Source organism: Puma concolor, chromosome A1 (assembly GCF_028749965.1).
Source record: "Puma concolor isolate L17-30 chromosome A1, mPumCon1.1.hap2, whole genome shotgun sequence".
NCBI lineage: Eukaryota > Metazoa > Chordata > Mammalia > Carnivora > Felidae > Puma > Puma concolor.
The window spans coordinates 188,038,671-188,062,133 of NC_141667.1; the positions used below are offsets into that span (position 1 = coordinate 188,038,671).

General features: G+C 38.3%; 1 long non-coding RNA gene across 1 annotated transcript; it reads left to right on the top strand.

Moving 5' to 3' along the window:
• The first annotated feature begins 5,283 nt into the window (after nt 1–5,283).
• LOC147584678 (uncharacterized) lies at nt 5,284–11,138 on the top strand. Its single transcript, XR_015252341.1, has 2 exons — nt 5,284–6,029; nt 7,666–11,138. It is a non-coding gene; the product is annotated as an uncharacterized LOC147584678 (long non-coding RNA).
• The last annotated feature ends 12,325 nt before the right edge of the window (nt 11,139–23,463 follow it).

Genomic DNA, 23,463 nt, shown 5'->3' on the forward strand with positions numbered 1-23,463 from the left:
TATTGTCTGTTTTAATTCTTAATAATTGTGTAAAGCAGATGTTACGAATCCATCTCATAAATGTAAAAATAGGAACTTGGAGATGCTAAGCTCAAATTCAAGGCCATACTATGGCTATTTCCAGAGGGGAACTGCATGTAGACCAACCATATTCCTAAGGAGTCATTACACTTCTTGCCACTGATGGATATTTAGGTTGTGCTTTCAACCATTACAAACAGCACAGGGGAGAAATAAATAGCTGGCAATTAATTCAATGTTTTAAAAAGCAAAATTAAAATTAAAAAGCCATTTTACAAACCAGTAATCCTTCAAGCTAGGTGAGGGACTACTTAATAGTGTGCCAAAATGAACAACCTTTGAGAAAAAAAAAAAAAAGTGACCAGAAACACTCATTTCAACAACAAAAGAATTTTAAGCTAACTATTACACCGATCAGCTTTTTAAAAAATTTATAACCAAAGAACTCCAGAGACAAATTTTCAAGAGTCCTGTGGTTCCCAACAGCATGTACTTAGCACCCTCACCACTCGGACCAAACACTCTCTATACATGGGCTAAAATTATTTGAATCTTGACCTTGCCCATGCTCTGGAATTCTCTTTCCACTGCTTAGTAATGCTTGCTAATTCTTCAAGGTTCTGACTCTTCTCTCCCAACAGGCTTCCATTTCCATCCTGAAGATGAGATAAGGGCAATTTCACTGTTCTCCCACATCCAAAACACATAATAGCCAATAGGGCAGATCAAATGGCCAAGCCAATATGGCCTTGGCCAATCAAAACAGATCCAGCTATGCAAGAATACCAGTGCACAACAGCTAAATATCTATTGCCACAAAGATCACGTTATGTATATCTCTTCAATAGGTACCCACACTCCTTGAGGACTGAGGCTACTGATTTTTAATTTTATGTCATAGTGTATATTGGCTGTGCTGGAGCCAAATTAAGACAGCAAAAGCTTGGAAAACTCCTTACCTGTCACACAGTATGTGGTGATTCACAGAAACACTAGTCTGATTACATGCCTGATTTCCCTGGGGTGCCAAAATGTCACGTGCAAGGGTATGGAGCTTTTTCACAATTAGTGTTTGATATATGCAGACATATATGGTAAAGGGGTGGAGGTGGGGCGCAGGAGCCAGACTTTACTAAAAGGCTGTGGGGACCTTAATGGTAAAAGCACCATGTTAGTTCTGTTGGGCAGGGCCTGGCCCCTCAGCGTGGCCTACATTTGCCAGTAGTTCCAGGTCCAAGTGAGATGGCTCAGGACCAATTCCCCATTCAACATTCTTCAAACCACTCCAGAATATCTACACACTAGATAGAAGAAACGTGTTTTAAAAATAAAATAAGGAGATCACCAGGGCCTGAGCTTTTCTCTGTGGGATTCACCCCTCCCTTCTAACAGGTACTGACGTGAGAACAGTAGACATGTCCTTCAGCCTGGGGAGAGAGAGTGTCACCAAAATTCAAAGTCAGATACCTAAGTGTTCCAGGAGGGTGTGGGAATCCCATTTCTCAAGATTGTGGATGGATAGGACATCACAGGGATGTTATACTATGTTTCAATAGCTGCCATAACAAATTACCACAAACTTGGTGGCTTAAAACAACACATATTTATGATCCTACAGTTCTGTAGGCCAGAAGTCTGACATGAGTCTCACCATGCTAAAATCAAGGTGTCAACAGTGCTGTGTCCCTGCTGAAGACTCTAGTAAATTACCTGTCACTCTGACTTTTCAAGCTTCTAGAGGCCACCCATGTGCCTTGGATGGTGGCCCCTTCTAAAGCCAGCAATGATGTGTCAAGCCATTCTTACATCATGGTCACTTCAGGACCCCTGTGATTATATTAGGCCCCCCTGGATAATCCAGAATAATCTCCTTATTTTAAGGTCACTTGATTGGGAACCTTAATTCAATCTGTAACCCAAATTCCTTTTTGCCATGCAACATAACATATTCATAAGTTCTGGGGGATTAGATCGTGGACATCTTGGTGGGGGGTGGGGGTGGCTATTATCCTTTCTACAACACATGACAAAACACCATATTCCCAAAAAGGTAAAAGCAATACAGCATGGAATAGAGATATATGGATGGGCCTTTTCCCATCATAGGCTCAGAGTTCAAAGAAGAAAACTCCCCATTTAGGTGACCTTATAGAAAACAAAATGCATTTAGTCTATAGCATACAGTCTACAGTGAGTGATTCATGATTATATAAGTTAAATAACTAACTTCAAATTAGCTTTGCTTTACTGTCTAATTTTATAAGTGGTTCCTTGAGAACCAAAAACTGTATTAAGATTTGCCAGTGAGCAAAATCATGAGCAGGGAAGCAGTTCCTTGGGTTCATTATAGGATCCTGACCAAGCCACCTTTCTACACTTCAATTTATAATTACCCACTCTTTTTCTAATCTCCCAGGAATGTTGCAAAGAGAAAGTAATTATAACAAATATGGTTGCTTCTAATTATAATAAAATATTGAAGTTAAGATTGAGAAAAAGGCACAAGTAAATGTTTTTATAGGGCTCAACTTCCCTTTTCTGTTTTAGAAAACCCAGTTTTCTATACTTAGGTTTGAATTTGTTGCATTAATTCAATCCAAACCAACAAGGTTGCCTAGTAGTCAGCTAGTCAGCTTTGGGCAATCTCCTTTGCGAACATTTAACATGTCAAATGTTTCTATATAAAATCAACGGTACTTAACATAATTCCAGGTCAAAATAATGTTGGATATTGCTTCTATTCATCTTTTCTCTACTATTGTCAATAAAATCTGTGTATTTGTTTAGTGGATCTGTTTGGGACCCACTTGTGGTAGAAGTTAGGAATGTAAAGATAAAGGAGTTGCAGCTCTTTCCCTCTGCTGTATGTCAAGAGGTGAAGGTTACCAGATGTTGTACATAAAGAAAGGCAGAGCAGGGAGGTTGACAGGTTGTGCAATAAAAGTTGATCATGGACGTGCAGCTGAACATGATCATTTAAGTCACAATGTGGGCAAACTGTGTGCCACTGGTGGCAGTGCAGAGGCTCAGAGGAATTGGGGAGAGGCAGACAGGAGAAAGGGGGGTGGGGTCAGAGATGCCTCAGAGGCAAAAAATCACTGGGGTTAAGAGCATGAGCTTTCTACTCAAGTAGACCCAGGTTGTTTGAAATCCTACGTCTGCTAAGTCATAATATCTCTGTACATCTCAGTGTCCTTTTCTTTTAAAATAGGAGCCTTAATAGTAATTCCTGATGGATTTATTGCAAGGAACAATGATATAATGCATGTGTAGTGCTTAACACAGGTGCCTAGCACTGAGCAAATCTTCAGTGACAATTGGCTGCCTTTAGAAGACATGGTCAATATAGGGGGAATAGGAAGAAGGAGAGGGAGAGGAAGAAGAGAAGGAAGGCAAACAGGACAGGACAAGAGGAAGGGAGGGAAAGAATATTCTGGGGCATATGTCCTGGATGAGAGATAGCTCATGGTAAGTCACAGGGCTGAGTTTCCTGAGCAAAGCTTCAGGCATCAGGGAAAAGTAAACCAGGGAGGAAAGAGAGTGCCAGCCTCTCATATGGAGACTTGAGTTGATACTAAGAGGGAAACCAAGACTGCATCCACTTAAAGCTCTAAAACAAATCCAGCTACAAAATGCCAGGGAGAGCAGTGACCTGGAAGAACCTCAACACACCTGGAAGCCCCAGGCAGATCCCAAATAGTCATCAAGGGAAATTTGAGGGAAACTCATAAACCCAGGGTGTCTCCTAGAGCACAAACTCTTCAACCGAGAGAAGGGCAACCTGAGAGATGACGAATGCTTAAATATTTTGCCTGTATTGTGCCCTTTGGTTTGGGAATCCGAGTGAGACTCACTTTGCAGGGAACAATCACAGGGAAATGGTAATAACAGTCCTAGGAAAATGAGATTTCACCTCAAGGAGCTCACAATAGAATGTGGAAAAGATGAACATGCAAACAAAACTATCTACAGTGTAGCCAACCATAAGACAAGCATATACCAAGTGTCTGAGGGAAGAGCATGATCAGTTCTGTCTGGGGGAGACAGGGAAGGCTTGCCAGAGTATCAAACTCTGGGGGCGCCTGGGCAGCTCAGTTGGTTAAGCAACCGACTCTTGATTTTGGCTCAGGTCATGATCTCCTGGTTCCTGAGATCAAGCCCCACATCAGGCTCCTCATTGACAGCACAGAGCCTGCTTGGGATTCTCCCTTTCTCTCCTTCTGCTGCCCCTCCCCCTGCTCTCACACTCTCACAAAATAAATAAATGAACTTAAAAATGAGTGTCAAACTGGCGTCAGACTTCAGAGGATAAATTCACCAGGAGAGCAGAGGGAAGGGATATTCTGAGCAGGGGGACAGCATACAAAGTCATGCAGATCTGAAAGTGGATGGCAACTTTAGGACACCAGATGTAGTGGTTATAACATCAAGAGTATATGGATCAATAGTGAAGGGAAGGAAAGCAATGGAGATGGGAATGAAAGGAAAGCCTTGGTAGTTTCGTGATGTGTTTCCACGTGTCATGTGTATCAATAAATCAGTTTTTATTGATTTTTATTGTTCGGTGTGTAATAGGTCACAGTAATTATATGATCTTATATATGTTTATATATTAATTTACTGTTTACAGAGTATGTCCTTCTTATTTAATTCTCACAGCAGAACAGGAAGATAGGTTTTGTCATCTTTGGTTTTGCAAATGAGGACAAAGTCTCAAAGGACGTTAAGTTGTATGCCTGGGGTTGCCACGCTTTGACTGAAACCAGCTGCCTTGGTATTCATTCATATTCAGCAAACATGTACTGAGTTCCTACTCTACTGCCAAATGCTCTGATAGATGCTGGGAATACAAAGAATGCTCAAATGAATACACAGAAAGAAGGGAGAAACTAGTACATAAACAATGAATTAAAATATAATGAAGTAAAAATTACTATAAGGATGTGCATGAGATTGTTACCCAGAATATGCACAGAAGGGCACAGGAGGAGCTGCCCAGAACAGGTGCTTCCTGAGCTGTTGAGTAGGTGTGTAGGGGGTGGAAGAGATAAAGGCTGTTCCAGGCATGGGAACTGCATGTGCAAAGACACAGGAACCCTAGACAGGATTACATGAAACCAAACCAGGAAATGTTCAGGGAGGATTGCCTTAGGTTGCAGATGAAAGACAGAGGAGCCAGATCAAAAACAGTCTTTGCAAGTCTATGCTCAGGGGTGTGAATTTTCATGCTGTAAATGGCTAGGATCCACTGGAGGGTTTTAATTGTGTGAGCGACAAGATCGGATTTGTTATTCAAAAAGCACACTCCGGCAGCAGTTCAGTGGGTGGAATGGAAAGTGGTTGCCCTGGGGACGAGCAGACCCATTAGGAAGCTGTGACAATCATCCAGGAGAGAGAAAATGAGGATAGTAGTTGGAGGAATGAGCAGATTCAAAGACGTTTTGGAAGCAGAACTGATGGTCAGGAGAGATTCACTGGATACAAACACTGAACAAAAGGAACAATCAAGAATGACGGTCAGATTTCTGGCTTGGACATCTAGGTGAATAGTAAATCATTAATCAAGATGTAGCATACTAAAGAAGTAGCAGATTTGCAGAATGTTATGCGTACATATGGAATGAGCTGAATTTGAGGTGCCTCTGGGACTCCCAGGTGAATATACCATATGTGGTTAATATATTTAGAATTCAGAAGAGAGATTATATCTAAAGATTTAAGAGTAATTGTGAAATACTCTGTTGTTGAAGTTTTGACAATCTCCAAAGCTACAAGATCTGGGTACCATTGCTTCTACCCAATTCATTTGCACCATCTCTGAAGGAGGTACTAGCTCAAGCTTTGTTCCAAAGTACAAATTAGCATAGCAGCTCAGTAAACAATGTCTCTGAGCTTCTGGAAAGAAAGATGTTCAGTCACCATAAGGCTCAGAATTAATGAAAAGTCACAGAAATAATAGCTCTATTCTCCAGTTGCTTTTGAACCTCAAATCACTCTTTGGCAACAAGGTAAGAATTTACAGAAACTGCTGAAAAGATCTTCTGGTAAATAGAGCAGCAAAAAGAGTTTGTTTGTAATATTTGTTCTAAACAATATATGTGGTTAAATTTTGAAATTGCTAGTTCACATTCCTGACCTGAATTCCTTTTCTAATTGGAAAGTCAATTTTGATTTTGATTGTAGGGTATAATTCCTTTAGAAAAATCTCCTGTGAAGTTAGTTCCTTCTCATTATGTTTTTTTTTCTTAACCAGATAAAATTACAAGAATTAAATGATATGTGCTATGTAATGAATGCAGTTTGCCTATGCTTTAATGAGAAAACAGTTCCTGGAGGGAAAATGTTTTTGCTCAGTTATGGGCAAACACCGACAACATCAATTGAAAACCCAATGAAAACTGTTATTTCTTTCAGGTTGGATAGAAATGACCATAAAGTAAGGCCAGAGCATTATTGTTATTAATGCTTGGAAAAACACTAATAATCAATAATTCATCTCCTAATTGTGATAGATATGAAACAATCAATCCCATTGTTTTTCCTTTCCCATCCCCATACTTCCTAGTTGGGTCACAGTGGGAAGAGGAAGGGATTCATTTGTCACAGTATATGTTTTGTCACCAGCGTGAATATCAAACCTCTCTGTAGTGTTTGAGAGAAAGGAAGGAAACTAAACAGGGGCTTGGCATATTTAATCTTCTCAAAGTTTTCAAGTAAATCTGTTCTACGACTACACAGAGCTAATAAATTTAAGACCATTGAAACAATAATACAAAACTATTCAGGAGTAATTATGATATGATAAATGTTCCATAAGTATTTGATAGTATTATTACTAATTAGATCTCCATTTTTTACCTGAGGAACCTCATACTCAGGGAGGTTAAATATGTATCCAAAGTGATATAGCTAGTAAGGGATGGGTTCTGATTTGGAAGCCAGGTTTCCTGGCCTCCAGAACTTATGCCTTTTCCATTATTCTATACTGCCACTTAGTGACAAGTACATTTAGTCCCTATTGAAAATAATACTCCCTTATAGTCTATTCTCACGGAGATACTCCTGAAGTTGGTAGATGAAAAAAACTTGACTTCTAACCCTTGAGAGCTGATTTCAAATAACCTTTCAACTTACCTGTGCCCTAATGTTCTCATTTGGAAATGAGAGATGTCATTACTGCCCTTCTTTATCAATACACTATGCAGGATAGTATATTACAGTTTCTATATTGTAGCATCCATATACATTATCTCATTTGGTTTCAAAACAGAGCTAATAAAAACTAACAGAAAGAACGTGGAATTTCCAGCTTCACTAAGTGAATACAATTCTTTGAGGGTCAGTTTTTTCACTTATAAAACGAGAGGTGAATTCTCTCGGGGTCTTTTAACATTCTTATAAAATGATGTTGCATATGGATTATTCCTAAGTTTAGATGTAGAAAAAGCTCAGAGAAGATCAATGATTTCCCCTAAGAATGTTCAACAATAAATTATGAAGTCCTAGGACCTGGGTTTTTGACTCCTAATGTAAGTCCCTTTCTACTCCATTGAACTACATATTTATTCTGATAGGCAAAGAAACCATAATGATGCTTGATATGAGTGATAATTTGACTCATCAGATGATTGTTTTTGCTTTTAGGTAGATTGATAAACTTCAAGGTAATTAGCATCTATAGTTGCTAAGCTGAGATCTGAGTGACATTGGTGACCTGCCAAAAGAAACAGTTGGCACCAGACTTTGTGAGTTGCCTTTCATCAGCAAGCTTCACTTTAAAACACTGAAGTCCACCCCGCCTGTACCTGAATTTCCCTCTTGAAACAAGTAACTAGTGCCATCTTTCTCTTGAATTGGCTGGCACTGCTGTGATATCAGTTATCACGTGATATTACAAAAGGCAATTGTGATCTCTGGCATCAACGCGTTGGCAATCCACTTGGAGAAAATGCAGTTTGATGTTAAGCGCCTGGCAGTTTTTATCGTAGCTGGAATGAACAGAGGGTCCTTAAGGCACCCGGAATACCACTGAGTACTCTGTAATGCTACTCAATGTCGAAACTAGGTGAGAAGTCCCAAAACCTCAGGTTTCACAAAAGCAGAGTTTCAATTATCAAAGCTGGCTAGAATTGGGGAATCACCCAAATTAACCACTATATTTTATAAATGAAGAAATCTGTCACCATTTGTCTGGGCAAAGAAAAAAGGGATTGGAGCTAGAGTCTTCACTGGCTAATTTGTTCTGGGAACCATAGAAGTTAAATGGATGCTGGACAGACACCAACTATATGAGAGACATCATGCATTTTCTAAATATGTTGGTGTTCCTCCATATAAATCCAGACTATTTTGGTATTGCTTCATAAGCAAGTATTCCAACTTAGAAATGTTGAAAACCAATAGAGAAGTAACAGAATGCAGCAGCTCCTCCTTTCCTTTCTTCCTCTCACTATGTCTGCATCAGGTACTTCTCTGATACAGTCTTCACACTGTCATAATTGACTATGACCTTCCAAAAAAAGTCAACAAAGCAACTCACAGCCTACCTGCTGTAGTCTGTATAATTCACATGCTGAAATCCTACTCCCCAATGTCATGATATCAGGAGGTGGGGCTTTGGGGAGGTAAGAATGAAGCCCTAATGAATGGAATTAGTGCCCTAACAGAAGAGAACCCCGAGAGCTCCCTCACCCCTTCTGCCATGTGAGCACAAAGAGAGAAGACAGCCGTCTATATGAGCAAGGAAGTGGGCTCTCACCAGACACCAAATCTGCCGGTGCCTTGATTTTGGACTTGCCAGCCTCCAGAACTGTGAGGAATAAATTTCTGCTGTGTAAGCCACATGCTCTATGGAATTTGTTATAGCAACCTGAGTGGACTAAGACACTATCCAGGTTTTTCTGATAATGTTTTCTCCCCTCTTTCCACCCTGACAGTACATCTTTCTCAGTTGCCCTGTGTCACTATCACCAGGCTGCTTTTGACTTAAATAATGGCAAGAGTTTAAAGGCTTTTGGGACAATTAATATATTCTCTATTGGATCTGTTTCAAAGACAGAATAGCAATTGTCTTAGAGAACAAAATGGCACAATCATCAAAGTTATGCAGTGGAGGCTTTTCTATCTCCAGCTCAGAAGACTTCCCTGCCCAGCTACACTTAGTCACCCTGGATGCACGCTGCTCCCACAGTGGTCTTCCACTCACAGCTCCAACTAGATGAAAGATGATGGGAAGGGACATTGCTGGTCCAGGGAGTGACTCTTCCAGAGTGAAGAAAAAGAAAGTGGTTTTGAGAGCATTACCTAAGAAAGATCTAAAGCTGTTTGGTATGGCCAGAAGAATATGATTTTCCTGAGTGACCTGTTGAACCAGTCTTATTACTCTGTAGTCTCAATATATAGAGCTGGATCATAATTCCTCTCCCAGTACCAGGACAAGTGGGTGGGACTGTCTAACTCTCTATCCCTCCTTCTACTCTTCAAACTGCAAGATACTATTTTGTGTGTCTTTTCTTTTTTGAAGGCTGCCCTTGATGCTCAGCATAACCTGAGCTCACCTGGATAAAGGCATGGTTTAGGAGAGGGTACTCAGAGAAACAGTGCCCTGGGTCCAGAGCTTCCAGGACAGGGCCAGGCGGCAAAGCTTAATAAGGAAAGACTCGTCTGATATAAATAATTTAAGAGACAGAATTCACAGTGGCCTGAATAGAAAGTGAAAATGCAAGCATGCTGCTTCTCATGGATGGCAAAAAACACTGGCATGAAAAGTCTTGTTTTCTGGTTAATGAATTAAAGAAATAATCACAAATGGGATATAGATCCAAGTGACCACATCATGATTCACTCATTTGTCCATGATGAATAAATTATCTGTTTTATGACTGAGCCATTCCCCAATGTGACATTAAAGTACCGAAAATTGTTAGGGATTGTTCTTTCTAGAGAAAGATGATGCTACTGAGCCACCAACAATGCTCAATGTTTTCAGCAGTGAGAAAAGATTTGCAACATAACAGATGAGAACTATTTGCATGTGCTGATCTATATTTATGAATCAGAGAACATCCCAGGGGAGTTTTAGCTTCACTAGTAGGGGTTTTCAATCCTCATCTCTATCACAGCAATTCCCATACTGTTACACACAAGAAGGAATACACAGGTTTGATGAAACTCAAAAATAACTAGTGTTTGATGCTTCCTCTCCCATCTTTAAAAAAAAAAAAGCCAGTTTTGCCATGGCAATCCTTTAAAAAAAGAATTACAATTGCGTTAGAGATAAAATCAAATATTGAAATAGCACACACACATACATACAACCTATTGTATCAAGACACACAAAGAAAAGGGAAATATTATGACTAATTTTTAAACTAAATATTTTCAAAAAGATTCTCAATATGTCTAGATTGCCATTCTCTAGGGAATAATAAACTGAACAAATACGTGGTATGACAGCAGCAGAAGTGAAATGCATTTTACCAGTAAAATTTTACCTGGGGTGAGGTGGGGGGAGTAAACTGATGTGTCTAAGAGGAAGTATCTTGTGTCTCATCCGCCATAAAGGATAACTACAAAATCTCTATCTAAAAGAAAAAAAGAGAAAAAAACAAAAACAAAAACAAAAACACTAAACGTTACAAATGGAAACCAGTGAAGCCAGGACTTGAAGTTTCTAGATCCTGAATCCTTGAAGATTGAGTCTTGATTGCAGAAAGAAGGGAAATACTTTGAGGTGAGCCCCACAAGCCCTCGGGGAGTAGGCTGGGTTTTGGCACAGAGCATGGAAGCAAAACAGAAAACAGTGGCATAGGGTTTATAGTGCTCTCACTGCACTGTAGAGATAAAAATCAAAGTTTTAATTGAGGAAATTGGAAAATCTTTGGAAATGAGTGACATGTGTGCAATGTAGGAAGAGTAGTGCTTAAAGAGGAAATTTTAAAGCCTTAAATACATCCACTAGAAGAGGGAGAAAAAAAGCTAAAAATCACACATGTTAAAATATAGTAAAAGGAGATCATGAACAACTTTATATTAATTAACTTCATACATTAAATTCCTTGAAAAAAGCATTACTTACCAAAATTGATACAAATAAATAAAAAATCTGAATGATGCCATTATCTATGAAAGAGATTGATTTCAAAATTAAAAACCTTCACACAAAGAAAATTTTGGGCCCAGATGCTTCAAAAGAGAATTATTCTAAATACTTAAGGAAAACATTATTTCAATCCTGCACAGGCTTTTTAATAGTCTAGATAGAGGGAGTATATTTCCCATCTCATGTTATAAGACCATTGTAATCCTGACAGCAAAACCTGGCAAAGACATAAAAAAAGGAAAATTACCCATCTTTCTTGTGAATAGAGACACAAACATACTAAAGAATATCAAATTAAACCTAACAGTATGGGAAAACATAATATAATTGGAATTAAACTAAGAGTGGGAAGTTGATTTATCACTCAACAATCAATCATTGTCATCCACTACACTGACAGAAATAAGAGAGTAATCATGTAGCCCTTTTAATAAATTCAAATGAATAAATAAAAACATTTACAACCATTCATTACTGAGACAAAACAAAATAAATGCCTCTTAGCAAAACAGAAGTAGGAGGAAATTTCTTTATATGATAGAGAGTATCTTCAAAGAAAACTTATAGTAAATATTAAGCTTGATGAAACTCTGAAAAATTTCTTTCTGAGATAAAGTTATCTTAAGAAATAAGGAGAACCCCATTGCCATTGCCACTTAAGAGTTTCTTGGAAGTCTTGCCAATGCAATAAGGCAAGAAAAATAAAGTATATATGCATTGAAGACAGGACATGAGAATGTACATAGAAAATCCAAAAGATAAACATTTAGAATCAATAAGTGAATTTATTGCAGTACATACAAAATACACAAAAATAAATTATACTCATAAAATACCAATAAATTAGAAAATAAAATTAAAAATGATACAATGTTATTTATAATATATCAAAAAATTAAACAAATAGGATTATATCTAACAATAGTGTGTAAGAGAGAAAACTATAAAATATTATTGAAAGAAATTTAAAAAGATCTAGATCTATGTCATACATACTATGTCCATGAATTAGACAATAGTATCAGAAAAATCATTTCTGAGTTTGATCTCCTGTAGTCCTAGTTAAAATCTCAACAGGTATTTTTGTGGAGTTTGAGAAGCTGATTTAAATCAATGTGGAAATGTTAAAGACCAAGAATAGCCATGATGACCTTGAAGAAAAGTTAAGTTGGAAGACCTACAACATCAAATAAAGAAATTAAAATTTATAGCTATTGTAATTAAATTTATTATTCATTAAAGGATAGACAATAAATGTATTGAAAAAACATTCCAGAAATAGTCCGGAAACAAACCCATATACACAAATACTGCACTGATGAGTAAGGGTTGTCAAATGATAGTTTCTTTTGCTTTTCTTCTTCCCAATAAGTGATATTGTGTGAACTGGAAAACAAATAAAAATAAACCTTGAATCCCACCTCACTATCTTATATCATAAATAAAAATGAATTCCAGATGGAATAGATTTCAATAGGAAAAGTCAAACAATACATTTTCTGGAAAATAATGGAAGAGAAAATATACATGAGCTTAGAATAGGCAAAGACCTTTTTTTTTTTTTTTCCCAACGTTTTTTATTTATTTTTGGGACAGAGAGAGACAGAGCATGAACGGGGGAGGGGCAGAGAGAGAGGGAGACACAGAATCGGAAATAGGCTCCAGGCTCCGAGCCATCAGCCCAGAGCCTGACGCGGGGCTCGAACTCACGGACCGCGAGATCGTGACCTGGCTGAAGTCGGACGCTTAACCGACTGCGCCACCCAGGCGCCCCGGCAAAGACCTTTTAAACAGGACACAAAAATGCTACCCATAAGAAAATGATAGATAAGTTGGACTTCATTAAATTATTAACTGAAACAGCCCCTCCCATGTTTTAGAAGAAGGTAGAATATCCAACTTTTAAAAATCATAACATTAAAAAAATTTAAGAAACCAACATATGGGTAAATTAATGATATCTAATTAGCAAAAATCTTGTCTAAAAAAAATTAAAACCTTAACCATTTCAATAACATGTATTCCCTCAGTAGAGATGCAAGAGATAATTACTTGGCTATAAGTCAGTTAATACTGAATCACATGATGTAGTAGTAGGCAAAGAATTAAGTGTGTTCCACAGAATGCATTTTAAAATTCAAAGGTGGTTTAAAAGGGTAAAGTTAATCAAAATGTCTGTGAACACCTGGCTTCCTTCTTTTTAGTTAGGCTTTTCTGAAGCACAGTTTTGACAGCATCATAAAAGTGGAAATGAAAGACCATCAGGGAGAAAGCAAGTGAGTGTATGAGACATGCACAGAGGTTCCACCTCAGAGAACTAAGGCTGGAAGGATGTATTCAGCAGTTATAATAGAAGTTTGACTTAGAGCTCGATCTCCTATCATGACCTATAGCTAATAGATTATGTTATTAAACCTGTTGGGAGTGGGGAGACCTAATTCAAGAATAAGAATAGAATAAGAATAATACCCTGCCATCCAGAGGTATGAGATTCAAGTCCATAAATATAAATAAATTAGCTTCAAAAGTAATACTGCTTAATTTTTAAAAAGAAAACAACCAAAAAACAAACAAAATACCAAAAACTCTCCAAAGGCTTCATGTCCTACCATTATAAAGTAACAAGACTGAGCTCCAAAATGTTGGGTCCGGCCAGCAGGACTGGCTACATAACTTGTGATGCCCATTGCAAAATGAAAATGCAGCGTTCCTAGTTCAAAAATTCTTAAAATTTTTAACACTCAGCAACAGCAAAGCTTTAAACCAAGTACAGGGCCCTGCTGGGCACTGGGCCCCGAGTGACTGCCCCATGCAGCTGACCCTGTCAGCCAGCAAAGACTGGCCACAAAAATCTAGGTTTTCGTCCACATTTTCCTACAAGGAAAACCACACCATCAGCAGTGTTGTCTGTGACAAAGTGTGAAGTTTTGGATTTGATGTGCTTGTCTTAGGTTAAACAGGGGATAGTATCCTTATGCTGAGTCTTCTGTGCTTTTATTCTGAAACAGATAGTTTGCCCATTCAAGGCTGTGATCATCAGAATACATCCCCATTTCTGTCTCCAGTCTTGTGTTCCTTACACTGCCCAGAAAGAAAGCATTGTGTGTGTGGTGGTTTTTTTCATGCCCCAGTAAGCTTTCAAATTGGGCCAATCAGAAATGATACATGCGCACATAATATCTAGCTTGCTTTAATCTATCAATTAATATAGAGAGACTATTTAGAATATTTAATACAAAGAACAAAAGAATGCCATTACGTGAAAAGTGTAACAACCAGTTTCAATTGTGTGCTATTCCATTCTGCTTTATCCAGCCACTTTATCTGCATGGATTCCTTCCAAGAGATAAATCTTTCAAACAGGACTTTTTTTTTTTTTTTTTTTGTGAGTTATAGCCCATGTCCTGTCAGGTTGTGTATCAAAACTGCAGGTGAATTTTCACCTCTTGATTCTGCTAAAGTGTAAAAGGGCTCACAAGGCAAGAAATCTTAGATCTTTTATTCATTCTAGGCACTGAAAAATGGTAAAAATATTTTTTCCTGCTAAATACAGAATATGTGTCTCCTGATATACGGCAGGAGCACTAAAAATAGGACCAAGTACACATCTTTGTTTCATCCAAAGGACATAAAATATACATTTAAAGTTACAACTCAGGGTATAGTTTGCTATTTCTTACCATTAAGAAACACATTTCCAAAATCAATATCTACTCCTATTTAGGTTTCTTGGAAGGGAAGAATGAAATTGAATATGAGAAAATGTGACTGGTAATGAACAGTAAGAAAGGGATATTTATACTTTATCTTCTGTAGTCCATCCTGTGAAATAAGAATGAAGCCAGGGGACTGATGATAACAATCACATGCTTTTATGAGCTAGGGAACCACCATCTCAGATGGTAGAAACCACTAAGGAAGAGTGCTGACAGCAGCTGACAGAAGCAGAGCACCCTAATGCATAATTTAAGGATAGCTTGTTACAAGAGGAACTTTAGCAAATGTGTACAAGGTGAAGAGTTAGTGCTATGTAATGTAAAATTAGTATCTGCCTTAGTTGGGGTTTCAAAGAGAGCAAAGAGAGGCATTTAGCAAACTCCTTACAGTTTGGATGATTCTATCTCTTATTGCCATCTTTGAAATTGTTTTCACATTGGATATTCCTATCTTACATACCTTTTGTTTTTGTTGTTGGTTTTTGTTTTCCTCAAGATTTTATTTAAGTTCAAATTAGCTAACGTATAGTATAGTATTTGGTTTCAGGAGTAGAATTTGTGCTTACATATAACACCCAGTGCTCATCACAACAAGTGCCCTCCTTAATACACATCACCTAGATAGCCCATCCCCCACCCACCTCCCTTCCAGCAACCCTCAATTTGTTCTCTACAGTTGCGAGTCTCTTATGGTTTGCCTCCCTCTCTGTTTTTATCTTATTTTTCCTTCCCTTCCTCCATGTTCATCTGTTTTGTTTCTTAAATTCCACATATGAGTGAAATCATATGGTATTTGTCTTTCTCTGACTGACTCATTTTGCTTAGCATAATACACTCTAGTTCCAGTTACATCATTGCAAATGGCAATATTTCATTCTTTTTGATGGCTGAGTAATATTCCATTGTATGTATGTATGTGTATATGTATGTGTGTATATGTATATGTGTATATGTATGTATGTGTGTACACACACACACACACACACACACACACACACACCAGAGCTTCTTTATCCATTCATCAGTTGATGGACATTTGGGCTTTTTCCATAATTTGGCTATTGTTGATAATGCTGTTACAAATATTGGGGTGCACATGCCCTTCGAATCAGTATTTCTGTATACTTTGGATAAATACCTAGTAGTACTATTGCTGGGTCATAGGGTAGTTATACTTTTAGCTTTTTGAGGAAGCTCTATGCTGCTTTCCCGAGTGGCTGCACCAGTTTGCATTCCCAACAACAGTGCAAGAGGGTTCCCTTTCTCTGCATCCTTACCATCATCTGTTGTTTCCTGAGTTGTTAATTTTAGCCGTTCTGACAGGTTACACACTTTTCTTCCATGCAATTTGAGTTCAGAAAATAAAAGCTTATCTCTACATGTTTGGGGACCTTCTACTGCATCTTAAGAGTCATTTTCGATTACTGTTTCTTTAACCGACTCTTCCCTTGTGCCCATCTTCTTGGTCTTTCATCTGGAACATGTTAATGACTTGACTGCTCTGGCTCCAGCCTTCTTTCCTTCTGATCCATCACTCAAAAAACTTCTAATTTCTCATTTCAAAATGCATATTTCGGGGCACCTGGGTGGCTCAATCGATTAAGCGTCTGACTTCGGCTCAGGTCACGATCTCATAGTCTGTGAGTTCAAGGCCCGTGTCAGGCTCTCTGCTGGTGGCTCAGAGCCTGGAGCCTGCTTCAGATTCTGGGTCTCCCTCGCTCTCTGTCCCTCCCCCACTCACACTCTGTCTCTCTCTCCCTCTAAAATAAATAAACATTTAATGTTTTTTTCAAAATGCATATTTCATCATGCCACTCTCTCTTGGCTTACAGGATGAAATCTTGACTCCCCTATAGATTCAGAGTCCAAGGAGCCACAGTGGGGGAGGAAGTCTTAACCAAGTCCATGTACATTTAATTCCCTATGCAACCCTGGTGCACCAAAGGCTAACCTCAGTGCTCACTGATACTCAAAATTATATTGTCTTGCCTTAGATTTAGAGGCTTTTGGCTATACACTCTAACCTTTAGAGATTGCTCAGTGTTTCTTGATCATACCTGGCTCACGACCACCCATGTTCTATTCCAAGGGAACACACTTCCCAGGAAAAAAGATTCTAAGCTGAGCCAAGGACACACTTCCAGGGAGTTTTAAGATGAATACCAGGGTGGTCCTCAGGGAAACGAGATAAAACAGACTACTTGGACTAGTTCAAATTCTAGGTATAAACCAAGGGGCAAAACAGAAGTGCAAAGGTTCACATGTGGTCCAGACCAGACCAGCAGGTTCAGGATTTCGCTGGGATTTGTAGTTAAAGCCCATACAAGTCAACTGTGTGTTTGACTGAAGTGTTCCTTCTGCATGTACCACTGGGAATCTAGCACAGATTCCCGTTGATGAATTTGGACATTCAGAATCTGTGCATATCTCTTTCTAACAAGGTGCACTAGCAAGGACTGTCTATATCACATCAGCCTGTAGTAGGGGATTTGAACCATTTCCCCTAATTACACCAAATGAATTCAGTGAACAACAGAAGGGTACAACTTAAGATGAGAAATCACATTACCCACAACTGAATTTTATAAGTTCTTTTTCAAAATCATATATTTAATATAGTACTCATGTTAAGGCTGAGCAGAGGATATTGAATCTCTGAAAGATCTTAGCAAATTATGTAAACATCACTTTATTTGCAGTGTAGAGCCAAATATTTCCTATTAATGAAAGATTTCTTTACCAAATTCCCATAATAAAGCTGTTTATGGTATTTTCTAAATGAACTGAGTTACATCAGTCCTCAATGCAACACTGTCGCCTTATAGCTTTAGGGGATTTTTCATATTCCACAAGGGATTTTATTTAAGAACTAGTCTTTTAACAATTATGTCTTTCTTAATATTTTAACAACTTTACAGACCTCTTGGGGTGTCGTGTTACACTGAAGCCTCTTGAAGCTTCACAAAAATGGATATAAAATCTCTCAGAACTATTCCCAGAACCAGATTAATCCTTCATGGGAGACACTTCGATCATGTGACCACACAAAACATCATTTTCTTAGTAGCAAATTAGGATTTCTGTATAAATCAATGTTTTCTTTTGTCTTCCTTTTTTTAGATGGAAGAAACTTAAAATGAAAAAAGAAGAAAAGAAAAAGCCCCACCTGTAGCCCTTGGTAGCAATTTAATAGCTGACAAGAAGAGGGCTTCATGACCACAGAGATACTAGTTTTGACATGAAAATACTCCGTCAGAATGCGAACTCTGGTCCAATACATGAACAGATACCGTTTCCCCTGACGCTTTTTGGCGAGACTTCACAAGGAACCTGTTTTCAGCATTTCAGTCACCTAAAACTGAACAAAAAGCTAATGCAGTTGAGGCACCAGAGTTCACAGGGCAGACAAATGGATAAAATGTTCCTTTGCTAGATTAAAAAAAAAGCTGTAAAACTGTTTCTGACATCTTTCTATGTGTGCATGCATGCACCACCACCAGGAAATCGAGCTCCGACTTGTTGCTTCTAGAACTCTTTTAATCTCTCTCCCTCCTTCTGGCATTAGCATGTTTTCCATGACGGCAGTGTGAGTTCTTATAAATGAAGGTGCTGACATCTACACTGGTTTTGGAGCCTTCTTCCCGATGTCTCAATATTTTTGGAAAGCATGATTGCCAAATGCCCTGACCACAGAAATCACAGGATGGACTTGGGATTTAAAAGTCTGACCCAAAATAATTTTAGGTCATGCTGAAAGGACTCAGGCCAATCAAAACTCCCTTTCAAAGGTGCTGGCTAAGATCCTAGTTAGGCAGCATGTAGTATCCTAAAGGTGCATAACAAGACCTACAGAGAACAGGAGGCACAAAGTCTTAGGGATAGGTTTGGAATAGCTAATTCTGTTGAGTTTAAGTCAGTAAACGCAGACGGACCAAGAATAAAATTCTATTCAGTACCGATATGAAAATAAAACTTAATTCCTTAACGATTTATGTAGGAAAGAACAGGCACGGAACATAGTCTGGGAGTCCACCGTGATTAGACTGAGATATCAGGTCAGTCCCTCACATGGGCCATTTGCATTAAGACACAAGAAGTTTCTGGAAAACATAATGAAAATTCATGGAGCTGATAACTGCTGTGATCTCTGAGAACGTGAGGGCCACTAAGGTGAATACCCTCAAACAGAAGGTTGAAGTAAGATCTGTTCACCAACAGATGCCCTGGCTGGCAAGGATCTCATCCTTGAGATAAGAAGAGTTAAGTTTCCTGAGTTCGTTCCTGGGCCTGATGGTGTAGCACTCTACAAATACACTCTGCCCCAGGCCCTTAGGGAATCTGCCCCAAATGGTTCTAGGTAATGGTTTATAAATGGTAAGAACACAGTGGCTTTGGCATAAGAAAAGGCTTAGAAAGAGCAGTATTCTCGTCATGGCAAAGAAGAGAATTTGTAAAGAGAAATGCTGTGCCCAGAGTGGAGTGACAAGGGTACCAACAGCAATGGCAGTGACCTCAATGTCCCTGGTATCTGTGCCACTCCTGTGCTTTACCAGCGGTGTAGAAACCACCCAACAAGGCCCCTGAGTGGCACTGAGGGTAGGCAAAAGGAACCCTGGGGACAAATATCTCCAGTGTAGTTCTAGGGACCATTGGATAATAGATCAATAGCAGATGGTCCTTGGGAACAGAACGGCTCTGAAGAAGGGATGAGTATGAAGAAGGACAAGTAACCACATCTGAGGGTAGAAGTAATCCCACTGCCTCTGGTGCTTAAATGACTTGAGTCGATTTTTTTACTTCATTTCAGAGCCAAAGTAGTGAAGTTGGGCAAGAAAGACATGGGAAGGAAACAGTTAGCATCCTAAAACCACACCACTGGAAGTTTTAAAATATGGTTTCCTCAGAAAATTAATGCAAAAATGTAGATTTCTCTAGCTATCATAAAAACTTGAATTTATCTTTGGCTATAATTTATAAATCTCTAATGTGTTTTTCAGACTCAAGAAGGGGTTCCATTTTGTTTAAAAAAATGTATCCCATTTGGTCTAATCAACAATCAAGGCATTGAACAAGTAAACACTTGGGTCTATCTATGTTGTAAATGTTCACCTTAGGCATCTCAAGTCCATTATCTCCATCTTTCCCTCAAGACCATCTCCTCTTCCTATGCCCTACACTGCAGAGGCTATCACCACAATTACCTAGATGGCCCAAGCAAACAAAGTAGACAGTCTTGATTCCTGTTTCTCCTTTCATTCATTTATTCGTTCATTCACGTAATCCTTTTTTCATCCAATAAATATTTTGGAATACCATGTATGTGCAGGGTACTCTAATTAGTGACTAGATAAACAACTCAGAGCACAGCCCTGTAACTATGGCACCTTCCACAATCAAGTCAGTCACCAAGACCTTTTGAGTTAGCTTCATTAGCATTGCTTCAATCTGCCCCCTTCATTCCATCTTCACTCCCACACCTTAGCTTAGAACAGGGTTTATCAACATTGGCACTGTTGCTATATTGGGTTGGATAATTCTTTTTTTGTGGGTGGCTGTCCTGTGTATTGTAGAATGTTTAGCCACATCTCTGGACTGTACCCACTGGATGCCAGTATTACCCACCCCCAGTTGTGACAACCAAAATGCTTCCAGACATTGCCAATATCCCAGGGGAAGGACAAAATCAATCCTCACTCCTATTCCATTAAGAACCATCATCATCTCACTGCTAAGTTACTAAAATGAACTCTTTACTAGTATCCTTTCTTCCTATCTTTTCCTCCAATATGGCATACACATTATGGGTACTCCCATTTACTCAGCCGTTTCTAAGCACAATCCCCTCATCCTATTTTACAAACAAATCAGTGGATGACTAGTGGAGTGATTAGCCAATAGGCAGAATAAGCAGAGCCGGTATTCAAAATGAGTGTCTGACTAAATAAACAAAAAACCTGTGCTTTTATCCAATAAGCAGTATTCTCTAGGTTGTTATTCTAATACTAAGAATTATTTTTTTTCCCTCATATTAAACTCATTTGATGGCTCCTCATGGCCTGCATGGTGAACCAGGCTTTTCAGGGTTTGATGCTTGGTCACCCGTCCACCTCCATCTTTCCCCTCTACTTCCATTTCCTTCCCTATACTCCTATTCTATTGCCCTTTGTGCCTTACTGTGTTTGGCACCCATGTTTGTTCTACTTTCTGGGATTTTCCTCATGCTCCTCTTCTACCTGGAAAGCATTCTCTTTGTTCTTGTCTAAATCTTATCCACTCTTTAGGACTTAGTTCAAGCACCAGCTTCCTGCGAAGCCTTCTCTGACACCCCCAGTCTGTGTTAGGGGCACCATTGCTGCCTCTGTGTCACACCCTGCATATATTGCTATTATATGTCTCATCACAATGCAAATGTTGGGTTACGTGTCTCCCCTGTTGGTCTCGCTTGTCAAGGGCTGTCATGAAGCTATTCTAGCCTCAGTTTCTTTATTGTAAAATAGGAATAATAACAATAGCTGCTTTTTTATGTTGTTGCCAGGATTAAATGAGTTATATTAAGTGTTCAGAAGAATTCCTAGCACTTGTGGATGCTATATACACATCAGTTATTATTTGAATTACAAAAATCTAGTACACTCCTGGCACATGTTGGAAATTCAAAAATCATTGATTAAATAAATACTTTTATCACAACTCCCAGGATAATTCTTCAACTGAAATTCAACTACAATGTGGCATAATCAACGTTGTGCCTCCCCATGATGAGACAGAGCTAATTAGTTCAGACTAGGGTCACAACTGGACTAAAACTGCACTGGGGGTGCAAACAGTCATTCCTCAATCCCCACAGTGAGTCCAACAAATGCAAGAATCTCGCAAAGCTGCATTTGAGACTCCAGACCCAAAGTAGATGCTCTCTAAAACTCTTGCCACGGAGAAAAATCAAAAGCAGGTAGGTGGTTTTTACCTCACTTTTGTGAACCCTTTCGTGTGTGTGTGTGTGTGTGTGTGTGTGTGTGTGTGTGTGTGTGTTTTCTACATCATTCATTCTTCCCACTTATTTTCTGGGAGCTACTTTTTTCTCTTTTTAAGTTTCAGCTCCTAAACTCTCTCCTTTTTGTAAGTAGATCTTTCTGTGGCTGCCCTCAACAGTTCGGAGTCACAAAGTATCGAAACAGGTTTTTTTTTAACTTTATTATTATTATCAAACAATCTGCTTCCCCAAACTCAAAATTGTGAGGATGTTACTACAGACAAAAACATAAAACTAGTCACCAAATTACTTGGATCGAGAATTGGCTTGGGGGCACGGACTCAGTCTCATCAGGAAAAGCTTTGCTATTTATCTTCTAATAAAAAATTCTCTACGTTTTTCACTGAAGACCAATTGTATGCATACTTTTACAGTCAGTAATATTTTCCATCTTTTATTAAACTCTCCACTGAAAAAGGCACAGACATTTTTTTTTAAATGATGCCATTTAAATGCAAATCAAAGCCCTTAAACCTTACATAGATCCATCCTTTCCCATAGTATTTTATTGAATTGCCTGATGTACCAAATAAAAGGTTGCATTGTCTTGTGTTAAAAGAACTTCTTTCAAAAACAGAATTGTACACTCAGGGGATGGATTACAATTTCCTTGGGAATAGTCATTCTGAATTTTCAGACTTTGGTGTAATTGAAATCTTTGTCTTAACATAATAGTAACATAGTTTAGGGCATTAAAATATTTTTTATTATTGGTTAAGCATTCTTTTAAAAATTTCTATACAAAAATGATTTTTTAACCAAATGTTTGCAAGCTTGAAGTTAGGTAAATGCACCTTATCTCTCATAATTAGAGATTGTCTTCATTTAATTTAGATAAATGTAGAGCATATTGACCATAATGATTTCACAAGGAACTCTTCTTTTGTCATTTAAGAAAGTGCTAGACCAAATCACTTTGAGAATTATGTTTGGCCCTTTCTGAATTAAAAACATGGCTTGAGTTTAGCTAGTTTAATAGCCATAAAATTTATAGTTTTTTTCTCCTGCTATAAACTCAGGAAGTTGGATTAAAAAGAAATTGTATATAAATGTGTGTATACATATACATACATATACAAACAGAGATGTAATATATGTCTATACATGTGTATATATAGAATATGTGTGTATGTGTGTATGTATGTGTGTGTGTGTGTGTGTGTGTGTGTGTGTGTATGTATAGTCTATACATAAAATGCACATTTTCTTGAATTGGAAAGCAACTTTTGCTGTTTTTGGGTTATTTGTCACCCATTCTTGGCCTATTCTTAGTAGTAGCTTTTGCTATTTTTGTTTTGTTGGTTTTTTTTTGAAAGTAACTTTTTGTATTTTTATTACAGGTAAATTGGGATACTCCCATTGTACAGAGACAGAGGTAAGAGAAACGCTCAAAAATTTGTTAGTAAAGCAGCTTTGCAGTTCTTTAGACTAACTTAAGTATTGAACTATCATTATGGATTTTTGGCTTTCTGACAAGGATATGTTGGGAGCAGGTGTATATCCTTTACATTTAAAAAAAATTTTTTTAAATATATGAAATTTATTGTCAAATTGGTTTCCATACAACACCCAGTGCTCATCCCAACAGATGCCCC